Source organism: Pleurodeles waltl, chromosome 7, assembly GCF_031143425.1.
Source record: "Pleurodeles waltl isolate 20211129_DDA chromosome 7, aPleWal1.hap1.20221129, whole genome shotgun sequence".
Lineage (NCBI taxonomy): Eukaryota > Metazoa > Chordata > Amphibia > Caudata > Salamandridae > Pleurodeles > Pleurodeles waltl.
This window is the reverse complement of record NC_090446.1, coordinates 1,378,078,419-1,378,095,383: the sequence shown is the minus strand read 5'-3', so window position 1 is coordinate 1,378,095,383 and position 16,965 is coordinate 1,378,078,419.

Below are 16,965 nucleotides of genomic sequence, written 5' to 3'. Positions count from 1 at the left end.
AAATTATGAAGAGGTGGAATGACCTGTGGAGGACCGTGCATCCCTACCATTCAAGTGTCACCTGGAGGCCCAGAGGACTGGTGGTGGTTCTCTTAGGCCCCCCTTTCAACTATATCCCTGGGAGGAGAAGGTCTTGCAGATCTTATTTGTAAAGGCTTGACAGGAATCCCTGGTGCAGTGGAAACTGGTAAGATATACTTTTGAATGTGTCACTAAACATAAACGTTTAGCTGTTGCTAATGTCTTTTTGCCCTTTTTCATATAAATAAACCTATAAATAATTGTATTTTTTGCTTAATGTTGGAAATCTGTAGCATTATTGGTGGTGTTTCATTTAATAGCTGAAATGTTATGTCAATATGGATTTTTTTCTCTCTATGTTTTTATTTTTTTCCCTTTGTTTGTTGATATGAATGTATCTTGTTGAATTTAAGATTACAGGTTTTAAACTTCATCACATTTTACATGATGTTATGGTGCTTGTAAGTGTTTCTTCATCTAATAACACATTTCATATGTATTCTATATTGTAAATGTTTTTTCTACTGCATATGTTTACTAGGTTTGTTTAACTTACAATTTTGCAAGTGTTGTTAATGTGTAATTGAAATGTCAACAATTAATATTATCCCTTTATTTTTTGTTTTGTTAAAAAAGTATGTCCAATCTCTTTTATCTTACATATTTTCACATATGTTAAAGTATTATGTATTTATCAATCTCTATTTTATGCTATGTTTCGATTTTTGTGGTTTTACTTTTGTATGTTGTCATTTGCTTGTTGTTTCATTGATTCGTTGATTTTATGTAATTTGTCTCACAAATCAAAGTTTGTAAAATTAAAATTGTTATATTATGTTATTTTGTATGCTGAACATGTTCTTTTTAAAATAAATGTACTTTGCCATGTTTATATGATGAATGATGAAATTTATCCTTTAAATGTGTTTAATTTTCAGATTGTTATCCTTCTAGTCCTTTGGATATTTTTATTCATATTTCTCCTCTCTACTATGTTGTGTTGAAAGTTTGGTATATTTCATGTATCCTTATTTTTTTTTTACATTTCAGGACATCATTTTACATGCTACTTGGAAGTAGTTTTGTGTGTAATTTAAACTGTTTTGTAACATTAAAAAACAGCTGAGAGGTATAATGATGATATTAATTGTCTCCTACCTTTTAGGTTGCTTCATTTTTGTGTCTGACTCATTTGATGTATAATCCAGACTTTAAAAAACTTTTTTGATATAATTACTCTTAGGTCCAACACCTAGAGTATGTGGATAAACATCTGCCACTGCTACTGAGACTACCTCCACTCCAGACCAGGAACAAGCCTTCAGTGAGGACTCCAATCCTGCAAGTCCGGATTATGAGGAGCAGGCTGATCCATCTGGTATGCCTGGGCAGACAGCTCCAGTGAGTCTCATCTGACCCACACCTACACCTCTCACCCCAGCTGTTGTAACACCACAGTTTCTGGATCCCTCCACTTCCTGTGACCAAAGGAACATCACCCCAATCTTGTGTCCCCCAGTCCTGTCTGCTGTTGATCCACCTCCACTTTAGCTAGGACCCAGTGGGATGGGACACAGTGGGTCAAGGGCACAGGGTAGTGGGGGGTAGGGTTTGTGGGAGAAAATCTGTGGACCAGCAAAGTGAGGCCACTGGGTTCATTGTCACCCAGGCCACCATCGACCAAGTCTTGGGATCTCCAAGTCAGTCCCAATACATGATGGATCACGTCCTTACTGAGCTCCAAGAGATAAAGCAGTTGCTGAGGGAGCATAATTTCCAGATGGAAAATCGAAACTCAAATTTGGGCTCCTTGACTGGGGTGCTGCAGGATTGTTTTAACCATATGTGTACGGCTTTCCCCTCAACATCTACCCCTGTCTGTGGTCCAACATCTGGCCCAACTACATCTGCCTCAGCCACAGACAGAGAGGCCCTGCCACAAAAGGAAACACCTGCACCCACCTCAGTTCCTGAAGCTGTGAATCCACCAGTCCCCCTCAGGAGACCAGCAGGAGAGGATGGTAAGACCTCCACCACCACCAGCAAGAGACACAGAACATAATTTCTTCCTGTGTGTGACCAGCATTCACTCTGGACTATTTTCTGGACACATTTACCTTTTTGATGCCAGTTGTATTTTGTAAATTGGACTTAAAACAATTTTGGCTCTTCAATCACAGTTTCATTCACCATGACTGTTTGTGTTTTGGGCTTTTTTTGTTTCTTTAAAAAAAATGTTAACTTTTTTATATTTTGTTGACTAAACTCAAAACATTACACAATCAAAGACTGGTGTTGTATTTCTTTTCTCAATTTGTTCCATTTGCATGTTTCATCATATATTTTGAAACGTTACAATTAAAAAGATTGTTCATGCATCAATAAATTACATGTAGGCAATGCTTTTTTCATGTTTTAAAAAATACAAAAAACACTCATCAAAAGGTGTTATTTTATTAAATTAGAATAAAGAACTGTTTTTCAAAATTTTGAAATACAGTAGATCCCATGCGTAATTCCAATACTTCAGGCCATACTTTCATATGCAGTTCCATACCTTGCCACCATGGAAGAATGGGATATAATCTAAAATTCTTATTAAATAGACAAACTATTATTGATTTATGTCATCAGTGTAGGGAGCTGGTTTCTGGTTGCAGTACTCCCCACTCACTCTTTGTCTGGTTTTTAGATGCAACTTTGACTGAAGTGCACTGGGCTCCTGCTAACTAGGTCCCCAGTGCCAGTGTTCCTTCCCTAAAACAATGACACCTGGTCACTTGATCCCCCAGTGACCAGCCCTTCAGCCCCATATAAGCCCCCAGTAAATGGTATCCCTGGTTTGGCATTTCCAAGCCTGCCCAATTTAGAGTGGATAGTTGAAGAGCCAGTTTTCACTGTCCGTCAGTACCAGGTCTGGTGGTAAGTGGCAGTAAAAACTGCAAAAAAATAAACACCATATCATAATATGAAGGTCATTAGTTTTTGTATTTTCTAAAGCATGTCAAAAGTTTTACAGAGGTCTTCATTTGACAGACAGTATAGTCATGTTGATAGAGCGATCTCCCAAACTTTTAATATATTGACAGGAACCACAGTGATTGCAGTTCCTGCCAATGTTGAGCTGGCGGACATCTCTAAATCTGGTGGGCTGAGGACATTCAGTAGGTTAGGAGTAAAGTACTCCAATTCATTGACCGTTTAACCACAGGCGGCTAAATTTTAAATCAGGCCCTTAGCCTTTTAAGTCCCAATCCACCGGGTCATGGCCAAGCATCATGGCTGACGGCACCTCTGCCATGGGCCTGTACATGAAAAGGACATTTAGCCGAGGTGAGCTCTGAGTTCATAGGCTGAACCTGGATGCATGCACCATTGTCCCAGTGGCCTCTGGGAGGGTAGCGGGGCACCTATGTGTTGTTATTTGGAGGAGAGGGCCTGAACATATTATTGACCGTATGGATCACCTCCCGCACCAGGACCACTAATGTACCTAACTTTGGAGGCCCCCCTGGCCTTCATCATATCATTATAATATTCACCTGTGGCCCTTTATTACCACTTGAGACATCTGTATAAGGGCCAACTGTGTGTCCTAGAGGCTGCACCTTTGTGTCCCTCATGGGACTTGTACAGACTGTGAGCAGAGGTGAGTGTATTACTAGGAAGAGGAGCAGGGACTGCAGCTGCTGTGGGATAAGTGCAGTGCCTGAGCCGGACCCTTGACCCCATGAAACAAAACATAGGGGCATGGGATTGAAATACATGCTACTTTCCATGCCAAACTGTGTGTTTCACAGAAAGTTACATTTTTTCACTACACCGGACGAGGTCTGGGAATGGCTGGAGCTGGGATAGTGGTAGTTACCATGTCTTTTCACGTGGCTGCCATGGGCCGTGGGGATCACAGCTGCTCTTATGTGTGGTCTGGCTTGGCCAGTGGTCAAGGACAATGGTACCACTGGCGTTCAGGGCACCTCTTCAAGCATAATGGCCGAGGAGGCCTCTGGGGAGGGTGGGGACTAGAACCAGGCTAACCCTGCAGAATAAGTCTGAGAATGAACTGGTTGGCAATGAAGGCCAGTGGCTCTGGAGGGTTGAGGCTCAGGTATGTGGTTACCACTCTTAGAATTAAAATGTTTGACTTATAAGGTGGCCTCTGACACCCATGACATTGGCTACTGGAGCGGTGGCTGCAAAACTGCCCAGTTAGGGTATCTGGGAGTGGTTCTTTCCACTGGCGTGTCAGGTTCTCACAGGTTCTTGCCCCACTTGCTGGGGTTGCTGTTCTCTGCGTATTACAGATATAGGTTATTCCTATGTAGGCCACTACATACCAGGTACTCTCTAGGGTTGTGTTTTCATACTTGTTGGGGTACTTAGACACATTTTTCTTCCAATCAGAACTGATAAGTAGGCACAATATTGGTTTGGTACAAGGTGTTTATCTGGAGTGGTATATTGGGGGGTTTATTGTTTGTGGGTAGAAAGTTGAATGTTGGTACACAATATGTTCTACATTACTCTTATTTCTATGTCCCAGTCTCTAAAATACGCAATGTCTACTACCCCCAGGTGGAACACTGCAACCACAATACAGTGCACCTTCACTACCAAATGGTAGGAACATAGAGATATGGCAATGTCTACCCATTACAAATGCTCACTTGGAATGTGAAAATGTTAAACAGTTTTGTTGGGTTTTAGCCTTTGTTAGGTGGCTCAGGGTGGACATAGCTTGTCTCCGAGAGACACGCCTCATGGACATGAAGGCTGATAAGGTAGGAGAAAAACAGAGGGGCTAATTGTTCTCATCTACTTTCTCATTCTATGCCAGGGGAGTCTACACGTGGATAGCTGTTGGGATCCAGTTCCATCTCAGGTATACAGAGACGGATGTTGAAGGCAGATATATTCTGACACAGGCCCTCATTACATCCCTGGCGGTAAATGCCACCTACCACAGTGCTGACGGCCGCCAACATACCATGACTGCGGCGGTATTCCACTACGGGTATTATGACCCACATTGAGAAATCCGCCACTATACAGACACCCACACAAGTTCGCCAGACCAAAGGTCAGTGATAAATTGGCGGTAGCAAAACCAACACCGTTACGCCAACAGGAATATGCCCACAGTATCAGGACAACGAATCACCGCAGCGGTCTTTCAACCACGGTAAACCATTGGCGGTACACACTGCTGTGCTAAAAATACCCCCACATTTACAAAACACCCCCACATTGGACAATTCAAACTGCACACACCTGACACACATACACACACCAAACCCACACACTCACACCACTATAAAACACACACCTACATTACCCACAACCCTTTCAACGAAAAAAGGATTGCCAACACAGAGAGACACAAGCCAGGAGCACCCACTCAATCTGAGCCACAGAACACCATCACCCATATACCATCCACACACCTTGCAGCACACACCACAACACATCACCCCACACATCCTCACACATATCACTCACACCACATCCATGGCACCCCAAAGACACCACAGGTTTTCAGAGGAGGAGCTAAGGATCATGGTGGAGGAAATCATCCAGGTAGAGCCACAGCTATTCGGATCACAGGTGTAGCAGACGTCCATTGCTAGGAAGATGGAGCTATGGCGGAGAATTGTGGACAGGGTCAACGCCATGGGACAGCACCCCAGAACAAGGGATGACATCAGGAATAGGTGGTACGACCTACGGGGGAAGGTGCGTTCCATGGTTGCAAGACACCAGGTACCTGTACAGAGGACTGGCGGTGGACCCCCATCTCCTCCCCCACAACTAACAATATGGGAGGAGCAAGTCTTGGCAATTATGCATCCTGAGGGCCTGGCAGGAGTAGCAGGAGGACTGGACTCTGGTAAGTAAAATCTTTACTACTATATCCCCCACCCTACCTGCATGCCATCACAAACTCCTACCCCTACCCTCACCCCATCACTGCACCACCTCACATATACCCCACTATCACAACCCACCCATCCCAAAACCAAGCCCTGCATGTAACACCAATCCATGGACCCCTATCACAGACCTGCATGGACACCCATCACCACAGCATGCCCAGTAGAGAGAATCACCTAGCCCACAAAATCACCACGCACACAAGGCAAAGCTGACAGGGCAAACCCAACCACACAGGGAAACACACCCATGCACAAGATGGCACACACAGATACAATAACACTGTATTTTCATCCCCTCAGGACCCCTACTCAATGTCACCGGAGAGGAGTTGCCAGCAACATCCATACGCTCCCCCCCAGAAGAGGCCCACAGTGATGACAGCAGCTCTGCACACCTGGATTACGATGACCAACCTGGCCCATCAGGGACCTCTGGACAGTCCCAACCCACCACAGAGCCTCCCCCTCAAGAAACACCAGTACAGCACCCACCCAGCGGGCCCATGCCACTGTCCCCAGGACACGTCAATCAGCAGTGTGTCCACCACTACAGGGACCCCAGGTAACCCCACAAACACAGGACGATCAGGGACCTGAGGTGAGTGGCAGTGGGCACACGCTTCAGGGGACAGAGGCACAGGACAACAGGGAAACCGGGAGGACTGCTGTGCGACATGGAGAGGACAGGCCCAGGTAACCGACTCTCCAGGAGGCACTTACCAACATCCTGGGAGCATACCACCATTCCAAGGAGACTGATACTGTACAAGTTGCAGGAGACCCAGCGGCTGCAGGAGGGACAGTACCTGGGGATCAGGGAGGACCTCAAAAACTTCTCCACCAACCTGGTCACCATTTCTGGGGTGCTGGCTGACATGGGCAACACCATGAGGGAGGCAGTGGCACATCAACGAGGCCCTGATACTAGCCACACCGAAGAACAGCCGTCCACCTCCACCGGCGCTAGTGGACAGGAGTGTGAGAAAGTAGCCTCTTTCTAGCCTTGTTACCCCCACTTTTGGCCTGTTTGTGAGTATATGTCAGGGTGTTTTCACTGTCTCACTGGTATCCTGCTAGCCAGGGCCCAGTGCTCATAATGAAGACCCTATGTTGTCAGTATGTTTGTTATGTGTCACTGGGACCCTGCTAGCCAGGACCCAAGTACTCATAAGTTTGTGGCCTATATGTATGTGTTCCCTGTGTGATGACTAACTGTCTCACTGAGGCGCTGCTAACCAGAACCTCAGTGGTTATACTCTCTCTGCTTTCTAAATTGTCACTAACAGGCTAGTGACCAATTTCACCAATTCACATTGGCATACTGGAACACCCTTATAATTCCCTAGTATACGGTACTGAGGTACCCAGGGTATTGGGGTTCCAGGAGATCCCTATGGGCTGCAGCATTTCTTTTGCCACCCATAGGGAGATCTGACAATTCTTACACAGACCTGCCAGTGCAGCCTGAGTGAAATAACATCCACGTTATTTCACAGCCATTTACCACTGCACATAAGTAACTTATAAGTCACCTATATGTCTAACCTTCACCTGGTGAAGATTGGGTGCAAAGTTACTTAGTGTGTGGGCACCCTGGCACTAGCCAAGGTGCCCCCACATTGTTCAGGGCAAATTCCCTGGACTTTGTGAGTGCAGGGACACCATTACACGCGTGCACTGTACATAGGTCACTACCTATGTACAGCGTCACAATGGTAACTCCAAACATGGCCATGTAATATGTCTAGGATCATGATCCTCCGGGTCTCTAGCACAGAACCCGGGTACTGCCAAACTGCCTTTCCGGGGTTTTCACTGCAGCTGCTGCTGCTGCCAACCCCTCAGACAGGTTTCTGCCCTCCTGGGGTCCAGCCAGGCCTGGCCCAGGAAGGCAGAACAAAGGACTTCCTCAGAGAGAGGGTGTTACACCCTCTCCCTTTGGAAATAGGTGTCAGGGCTGGGGAGGAGTAGCCTCCCTCAGCCTCTGGAAATGCTTTGATGGGCACAGATGGTGCCCATCTCTGCATAAGCCAGTCTACACCGGTTTAGGGATCCCCCAGCACTGCTCTGGTGCGAAACTGGACAAAGGAAAGGGGAGTGACCACTCCCCTGACCTGCACCTCCCAGGGGAGGTGCCCAGAGCTCCTCCTGTGTGCCCCAGACCTCTGCCATCTTGGAAACAGAGGTGTTGCTGGCACACTGGACTGCTTTGAGTGGCCAGTGCCAGCAGGTGACGTCAGAGACTCCTTCTGATAGGCTGTTACCTTTCTTACTAGCCTATCCTCCTTCCTAGGTAGCCAAACCTCCTTTTCTGGCTATTTAGGGTCTCTGCTTTGGGCAATTCTTCAGATACCGAATGCAAGAGCTCACCAGAGTTCCTCTGCATCTCCCTCTTCACCTTCTGCCAAAGGATCGACCGCTGACTGCTCAGGACGCCTGCAAAACCGCAACAAAGTAGCAAAGACGACTACTGCAACCTTGTATCGCTTCATCCTGCCGGCTTTCTAGCCTGTTTCCTGGTGGTGCATGCTCTAGGGGTAGCCTGGCTCCTTCTTGCACCAGGAGCTCAGAAGAAATCTCCCGGGGGTCGACGGAATCTTCCCCCTGCAACCGCAGGCAACGAAAGACTTCATCACCGGTCCTCTGGGTCCCCTCTCAGCACGGCGAGCGTGGTCCCTGGAACTCAGCAACTCTGTCCAAGTGACTCCCACAGTCCAGTGACTCTTCAGTCCAAGTTTGGTGGAGGTAAGTCCTTGCCTCCCCACGCTAGACTGCATTGCTGGGTACCACGTGATTTGCAGCTGCTCCGGCTCCTGTGCACTCTTCCAGGATTTCCTTCGTGCACAGCCAAGCCTGGGTCCCCGACACTCTAACCTGCAGTGCACAACCTTCTGAGTTGTCCTCCGGCGTCGTGGGACTCCCTTTTCTGACTTCGGGTGGACTCTGGTTCACTCCTCTTCTAAGTGCCTGTTCCGGTACTTCTGCGGGTGCTGCCTGCTTCTGTGAGGACTCCCTGACTTGATGGGTGCCCCCTCTGTCTCCTCATCCAAGTGGCGACATCCTGGTCCCTCCTAGGCCACAGCAGCATCCAAAAACCCTAACCGCGACCCTTGCAGCTAGAAAGGCTTGTTTGCGGTCTTTCTGCGTGGGAACACCTCTACAAGCTTCTTCACGACGTGGGACATCCATCCTCCAAAAGGGAAGTTCCTAGTCCCCTTCGTTCTTGCAGAACACGAAGCTTCTTCCACCCGGTGGCAGCTTCCTTGCACCCTCAGCTGGCATTTCCTGGGCTCCTGCCCACTCTCGACACTGTTGCGACTCTTGGACTTGGTCCCCTTGTCTTCCAGGTACTCAGGTCCGGAAATCCACTGTTGTTGCATTGCTGGTGTTGGTCTTCCTTGCAGAATCCCCCTATCACGACTTCTGTGCTCTCTGGGGGTTGTAGGTGCACTTTACACCTACCTTACAGGGTCTTGGGGTGGGCTATTTTTCTAACCCTCACTGTTTCCTTACAGTCCCAGCAACCCTCTACAAGCTCACATAGGTTTGGGGTCCATTCGTGGTTCGCATTCCACTGTTGGAGAATATGGTTTGTGTTGCCCCTATACCTATGTGCTCCTATTGCAATCTATTGTAACTTTACACTGCTTGCATTATTTCCTTTTGCTATTACTGCATATTTTTTGGTATTGTGTACATATATCCTGTGTATATTTGTCATCCTCATACTGAGGGTACTCACTGAGATACTTTTGGCATATTGTCATAAAAATAAAGTACATTTATTTTTAGTATATCTGTGTATTGTGTTTTCTTATGATATTGTGCATGTGACACCAGTGGTATAGTAGGAGCTTTGCATGTCTCCTAGTTCAGCCTAAGCTGCTCTGCTATAGCTACCTTCTATCAGCCTAAGCTGCTAGAAACACCTCTTCTACACTAATAAGGGATAACTGGACCTGGCACAAGGTGTAAGTACCTCTGGTACCCACTACAAGTCAGGCCAGCCTCCTACATTGGTTGTGCAGCGGTGGGATAAGTACTTGTAACTACTTACCACTTTGTCATTTTGTACTTTTCATAAGAGAATAATATACAAAACAAGTTCAGTGTATGTACACCTAACCAAAACGTTTAGCTTTTCTTCTCTTACAGTATCTGCTAAGGGCTGAAAAGTACTTATAAACTTTCTAAAAGTTTGAAAAGGTTTTTTTTTTCCTGTTCTTTAAAAAAGTCCTGAAATCTTATTCTGAGAGAGCATATTCTGAATAACTGTGTGTCTGACTTGTTACACCAATATCTAGTGGACTCAGATCTGACCTCTCCCCAAGAATTGGGAAAGAAGGCAGACAAATGGGTCAGAACAAGAGTGAACAGAAAAGTTCATACAGGAGGTGACAAGGATGGCAAGAAGAAAGATGGTGAGAAATCTCAGGATAAGCATGGGGATAAGGGTAAAACCAAAGATCCTTCTTCAAATCCTAAACACTCTTCAGGGGGTGGGGATAAATCAAATTCTTCCTCTTCTTCACAACATACACACATTAAAAAGCCTTGGTGCTTTGTGTGTGAAAATAAAGGCCATAGGCCAGGGGATAAGTCCTGTCCAGGTAAACCCCCTGAGCCTACCACCACTAATACATCAAACTCTAGTGCCCCTAGCAGTAGTGGTAATAGTGGAGGGACTGCTGGCAACAGTCAAACTAAGGGTGTAGTTGGGTTCACTTATGGGCCCATCATAGAAACTGTGGTAGTCAGTCCCAAGACAGTTTCTGTCTCACCTAGTGGCATTGGCCTTGCCACACTGGCTGCTTGTCCCCTTAAAATGGATAAGTACAGGCAGACAGTTTCAGTAAATGGTGTTGAGGCCCAGGCCTACAGGGACACAGGTGCTAGTATCACTTTGGTGACTGAAAACCTAGTGGCTCCTGAACAACACATCATTGGACAACAGTACAAGATTATTGATGTCCATAACTCCATTAAGTTTCTTCCCTTAGCTATAGTTCAGCTTAGTTGGGGTGGAGTTACTGGCTCTAAGCAGATGGTAGTGTCACCTAGCTTACCTGTAGACTGTCTCTTAGGTAATGACCTGAAGACCTCAGGTTGGGCTGAGGTAGAATTTTATACCCATGCAGCCATGCTGGGTATCCATGAGGAATTGTTCCCTCTCATTTCTACTGAAATGAAAAAGCAAAGGAGAGAAAAAGGCCTGAAAACTCAGGATCCCTCTCCAACAACAGGTAAAAAGGGTATCACAGTATCCCCTAACCACCCTGCCATTCAGGATACCATTCCTGTGGTGGGAGAAACCTCACCTGGGGTGGCACCTGTACCAAGGGAATCATCAGCTGGCATAGCTGTACTCCCTGAGGTGGAAGTACCTCTCTGAGGGATAACAAATATTGGTGAGAAAAAGAGCACCATTTTAGTTAACATGGAGCATCCCTCCAACCCTCCCAGAGAAACTTTAGTGCAGAAACCCTGCACTGCCTCACAACACTTAGGACAGCAAATCTGCCCTGGTATGGAGCTCATAGGACAGCATCCCTGCCCTGCTCCAACTCAAGAGAAACAGCATCCCTGTTCTCTCTTACAGCCATATGGACAAAGTATTTGCCCAACTATGGCTTTACTGAGACAGCATCCCTGTCTGGCATTCTCATCACTAGAAATAGGTCCAGTGGACAATTCCCACTGTTCTAAACTAAAACTTACTGATAGAAACTCTGAAAATATATCTTCACATTGTTGGTTAGCTAAAAAACTTCAAACAGGGTGGTGTACATCCCCACAGGGAAGTAACCATATAGTGGATGATAAAGGGAGGAACCAGTCTGTTGCAGAGCTACTCTCCACTTATCACCACTTAGACAATAAAGTCTAACTCACCCTATCCTTGGCAGGATGAAGCACACTGGGCACAAAGCCCCCTCCAGAACCAGTGGAGAAAGGCATCCACTCACCCTATCCTTGGCAGGATGAAGCACACTGGGCACAAAGCCCCCTCCAGGACCAGTGGAAGAAGCCATCCACTTAAGAGACTGTGGCCTTGCTCCCCAGGACCAAGCAGTGGGCAAACCACCCACTTGAGAGACTGTGGCTTTGCACTCCCTAGGACCAAGCAGTGGGCAAACCACCCACTTGAGAGACTGTGGCCTTGCACTCCCCAGGACCAAGCAGTGGGCAAACCACCCACTTGAGAGACTGTGGCTTTGCACTCCCCAGGACCAAGCAGTGGGCACACCACCCACTTGAGAGACTGTGGCCTTGCACTCCCCAGGACCAAGCAGTGGGCAAACCACCCACTAGAGAGACTGTGGCTTTGCACTCCCCAGGACATCGCTGTGGGTATTGAGCCCCCTCCAGAAGCAGTGGCGTTATTCCATCTTCCAGCTGAGGTGTCCCCCCCCTTTGCCATCCCCCTGAGGTGCCTGTGTGTTTTCGACCTGGTGCCCCTGCAGTGTTCTCTCCGTATTGAGGCAGGAGTCAAGTGTGGGCTTGACCTATGAGTTTTGGCCCAGTGGCCCACGGACATTTTTAGTGGACAATGTACCACCTTATGTACATATTGTATATTTTTGTAAATACTGTTTTTAGAATTATTACGTATATCTGACTATTTCTAAAATATCACTGATTTGACTCTATTCCATTTGTCCTTGCGTTCTTCCAGGGTGTTACGGGGTGTAAATGTAAAGTTGATGCATGTGTTTGTTTGTATGGTGTTGTGGGTGACGGTGGGGGTGTTGCTTGTTATGTGTTGCGTGTGTGTGTGTCACTCTCTTTTTCCTCCCCCCCTCGTGTGTATACTAGGTGCAGTACTCACCGTGGTCGTCGTCGCGCAGCCATTCGTACTCCTGATAGATGAGGAGGCAGACCAGCATGGGTAGGATGTGCAGCTCGGGCTCCATGGCGTTCTGGTTCTTCGTTGAGTGTCGAGAGGTGAGGGGTTCCCCTTCTGGGTACTGTTTCTGCCGTGCTTTTGATGGCGTTGGTACTGCCCCGGAAAAGCTGGCGGATGGGCGGGTTGTGATGGGGTGGGCGGTACATTGACTTCCGCTTGTCTGTTGGCGGTTACCGCCACAGTGTTTGTTGCTACCGCCATGGCGGTTGGAGTGTTAAAGTGGCTGTATGTGTTGGCGGCTTCCGCCGTGGTCGTGATCCAATTTTTTGACCGCCAGCCTGTTGGCGGTATTACCGACTGCCAGGGTTGTAATGAGGGCCATAGTGAGCTAAATGGGAGAAAAATATGTATACTAAAAACATAGGCGCCAAATACTGATAACAAACACATTTTTTCCCAACAATGCAAGCTTTACTAACCACATATGTGAAAACACCAATAATATGGGCAGGGGACTTTAACTGTGTCCTATATTGGGCTCTGTATAGGTCTCTGCCAAAACAGTGCTAAGTCAGATATGGTCTCCACGCTGAGGAATATAATTGGCAATGTGGGGTGTGTGGATATCTGGAGAATTATTCCCCCTTAAGTCTTTGGAATATTCTTAACCACAATACTTTTAGCGGACTCAACCACTTTCTAATATCAGAATCAACTTTGCCTTACATACAGAAGGCAGGGTATTTAGCAAGATTTTTTGTCTGGTCATCCCCCCTTATTGATTGATTATGAGATGGGCCGTAGTGCTAGGTAGGCATTCTCCTGGAATTAGCACCGGAGGTCCTGACAGATCCCCTTTGCCTTGATGCAATCCAAACAACACTCAACAGTTATCTAGAGGGACAACGTGGTACCACAGCCTCCAGGGTGAATGAGTGGGAAACCATGAAGGCCGTCTTGAGGGGGGAGTGACTTGGTAAAATGTATGGTATTAGAAAACAGCTTCAACAAGATCTTAAAGACCAAGAAGATAAATTACCTGGCATACAATAGCAGATTAGACAAACCCCAGAAGGGCATCAGGAGTTACTGGTAATCAAGAGAAAGTTGGGGGAAGTTTAGGGTAGGTTGGACAGGCTAATGCTGAGGGACTATCAACAGCACCTTTATTGTGAGGACGATTAAGCCAGTAGATGGGTAGCTTGACTGCTCAAACAAGAAAGTGACATATCACCAGTACTCACTGTGACCCAACCCAGTGGCTCCACTGCAATGACACAGGTAGCTTAGTAAAACACTAAGCACATATTTCCCAGTCGTGTACAGAAATCTGAAACCTGATACAGTAGAACAGGCTTATCTTGAAGATTTACATATCGAGGCGGTCACTAAGCTTGTGGTCAAGGAACTTGACAGGCATATTACCCTAGAGGAGATGCGACAAGCACAGCTCTTAATTTCAAGGGGAAGACCCCAATACTTGACAGCATCCTGGTAGAATTTTAGCAGACACTCGCTCCCTAATTAAGCACATGGTTGCTTGAGGTTTACAATGAGGCCAAGAAACTGTGTGTTCTCCCGTAAACCATGCAAGAAGGTATAATCTGTATGATGCTCGGGACAAGCGGGGATTCCACAGACCCTTAATCTTAGCGACATCTGATCATGAATAACTCTGACGTTAAGACTGTCTGTAAAATCCTAGCTAATAGACTGAGATTGTTGGTGGGCAGTCTAGTACACAAAGACCAATGTGGCTATATTCCTGTCGGAACATGGCGATGAATATTCGTAGATTGTCCCATAGGTTACATTCTGTAGTCAATGATGAAGAACTTTTATTGGTGGCAATATACCTAGCTGATGCCTATTTAATGGCGGTCCTCCAAAATATGGGGTTTGACCCAGTTGTTTGTAATTTGTTAATTTACTTTATATGGCTCCCATAGCTTAGGTGAGGAGTTTCAGGCAGCTGGGGTATCCAACCACACATTAGGCAGGGATATCCACTTACACCTCTCCTTTTCCCTCTGGCCCTTGAACGTCTGGTGATCTGGGTGAGAGTTACATGGAGGGCTGTGAGATCAAAGTAGGGTCTCTACTCGTCTGATATCGCTATACTAAGCCCTGAGGAAATATAATTTGGCTCTGAGTTACGTTTGTAACATGGAATTCCTGCAAAATTCCACGTGGCGGATTTAATCTACCATTTGCACCTCGCGATGCTCACCTTAACAACACAAAGCTTCACAATGCACGCTTGTGACCGAGATTTGCCAGCGCCAGATAAAATTTCTGGGCGCCAAGGAGCCTTCCAGCACCATTTTGTAATGCCCGTGGACTCATGCAGTTGGGGCTGCTTCTCGAGTAGATTTTCTACTCTCAGAAGCCGCTAAATCAACTTGAAGATACCTTTTTGAGTGAATATTATGCTCAAATGGACGGTTCAGGTTTTTTTTCAACAAGAAGTGCCACAGAGACGCCAACTTCCTCTTCCTGTCCCAGTGCTTTGTCAATCTCCTCATAACTTTTCATTTGGATTTCAAGGTGAAAGGATCTGGAGACGAATATGTGACAGAACAACTAGGTCCTAAACAACTATAGCCTAAACCACTACTGCTAAACAACTAAAAAGTCTCTACAACTAAGTACTGAACAACTACTGTCTAAACAACAATTGTGCCTGAATAACAATTGCCTGAACAACTAATAAATATATATATATATATTCTAAACAACTAATAAATCATAAAAAACAAAAAGAAAACCTTACCTTAAAATTAGTTGTTCAAGCAATTGTTAATCAGGCACAATTGTTGTTTAGACAGTAGTTGTTCAGTACTTAGTTGTAGAGACCTTTTAGTTGTTTAGCAGTAGTGGTTCAGGCAAGTAGTGGTTTAGACCTAGTTGTTCAGGATGTTTCCCTCTGGGAATGCTTTGAAGGGCACAGATGGTGCCCTCCTTGTATAAACCAGTCTACACCCCTTCAGGGATCCCCCAACCCCTGCTCTGGTGCAAAACTGGACAAAGGAAAGGGGAGTGACCACTCCCCTGTCCATCACCCCCCCAGGGGTGGTGCCCAGAGCTCCTCCAGTGTGTCACAGACCTCTGCCATCTTGAATACAGAGGTGTGAGGGCACAATGGATGCCTCTGAGTGGCCAGTGCCAGCAGGTGACGTCAGAGACCCCTCCTGATAGGTGCTTACCTGGTTAGGTGGCACATCCTCCTCTGAGGGCTATTTAGGGTCTCTCCTGTGGGTTTCTCATCAGATAACGAATGCAAGAGTTCACCAGAGTTCATCTGCACTCTTCGACTTCTGCCAAGGATCGACCGCTGACTGCTCCAGAACGCCTGTAAAACTGCAACAAATAAGCAAGAAGACTACCAGCGACATGGTGGTGCATGCTCTGGGGGCTGTCTGCATTCACCGTGCACTGGAAGCCAAGAAGAAATCTCCTGTGGGTCGATGGAATTTTCCCCTGCTAACGCAGGCACAAAACTTCTGCATCACCGGTCCTCTGGGTCCCCTCTCATCTTGACGAGCGTGGTCCCTTGAACAAAGGAGCTGGATCCAAGTGACCCCCATAGTCCAGTTGTCCTTCTGTCCAAATTTGGTGGAGGTAAGTCCTTGTCTCCCCACGCCAGAGAGTAATCCTGTGTACTGTGTGATCTGCAGCTGCTAGGGCTTCTGTGCACTTTTGCAAGGAATCCTTCGTGCACAACATAGCCCAGGTCCCCAGCACCCCGCCCTGCATTGCTCAACTCGCTGAGTTGACCACTGACTTCGTGGGACCCTCCTTTATAGTGTTGAGACGACCGCCGTGCTCAGATTTCTTGAACGCCTGTTCAAGTGCTTCTGCGGGTGCTGCCTGCTTCTGCGTGGGCCCTCTGTGCTGCTGAGCGCCCCCTCTGTCTCCTCCTCCAAGGGGCGACCTCCTGGTCCTTCCTGGGCCCGGGCAGCACCCATTTTCAACAGTGACTCTTGCAGCTAGCAAGGCTTGTTTGCGGTCTTCCTGCGTGGAAACAACTCTGCATCCTCCAGCATGCCCTGGGACATCTTCTTTCCAAAGGAGAAGTTCCTGGCACCTTCCGTTGCTGCAGAATCTTTGGCTTCTTCCACCCGGAGGCAGCCCTTTTGCACTTTTATCCGGCGTTTAGTGGGC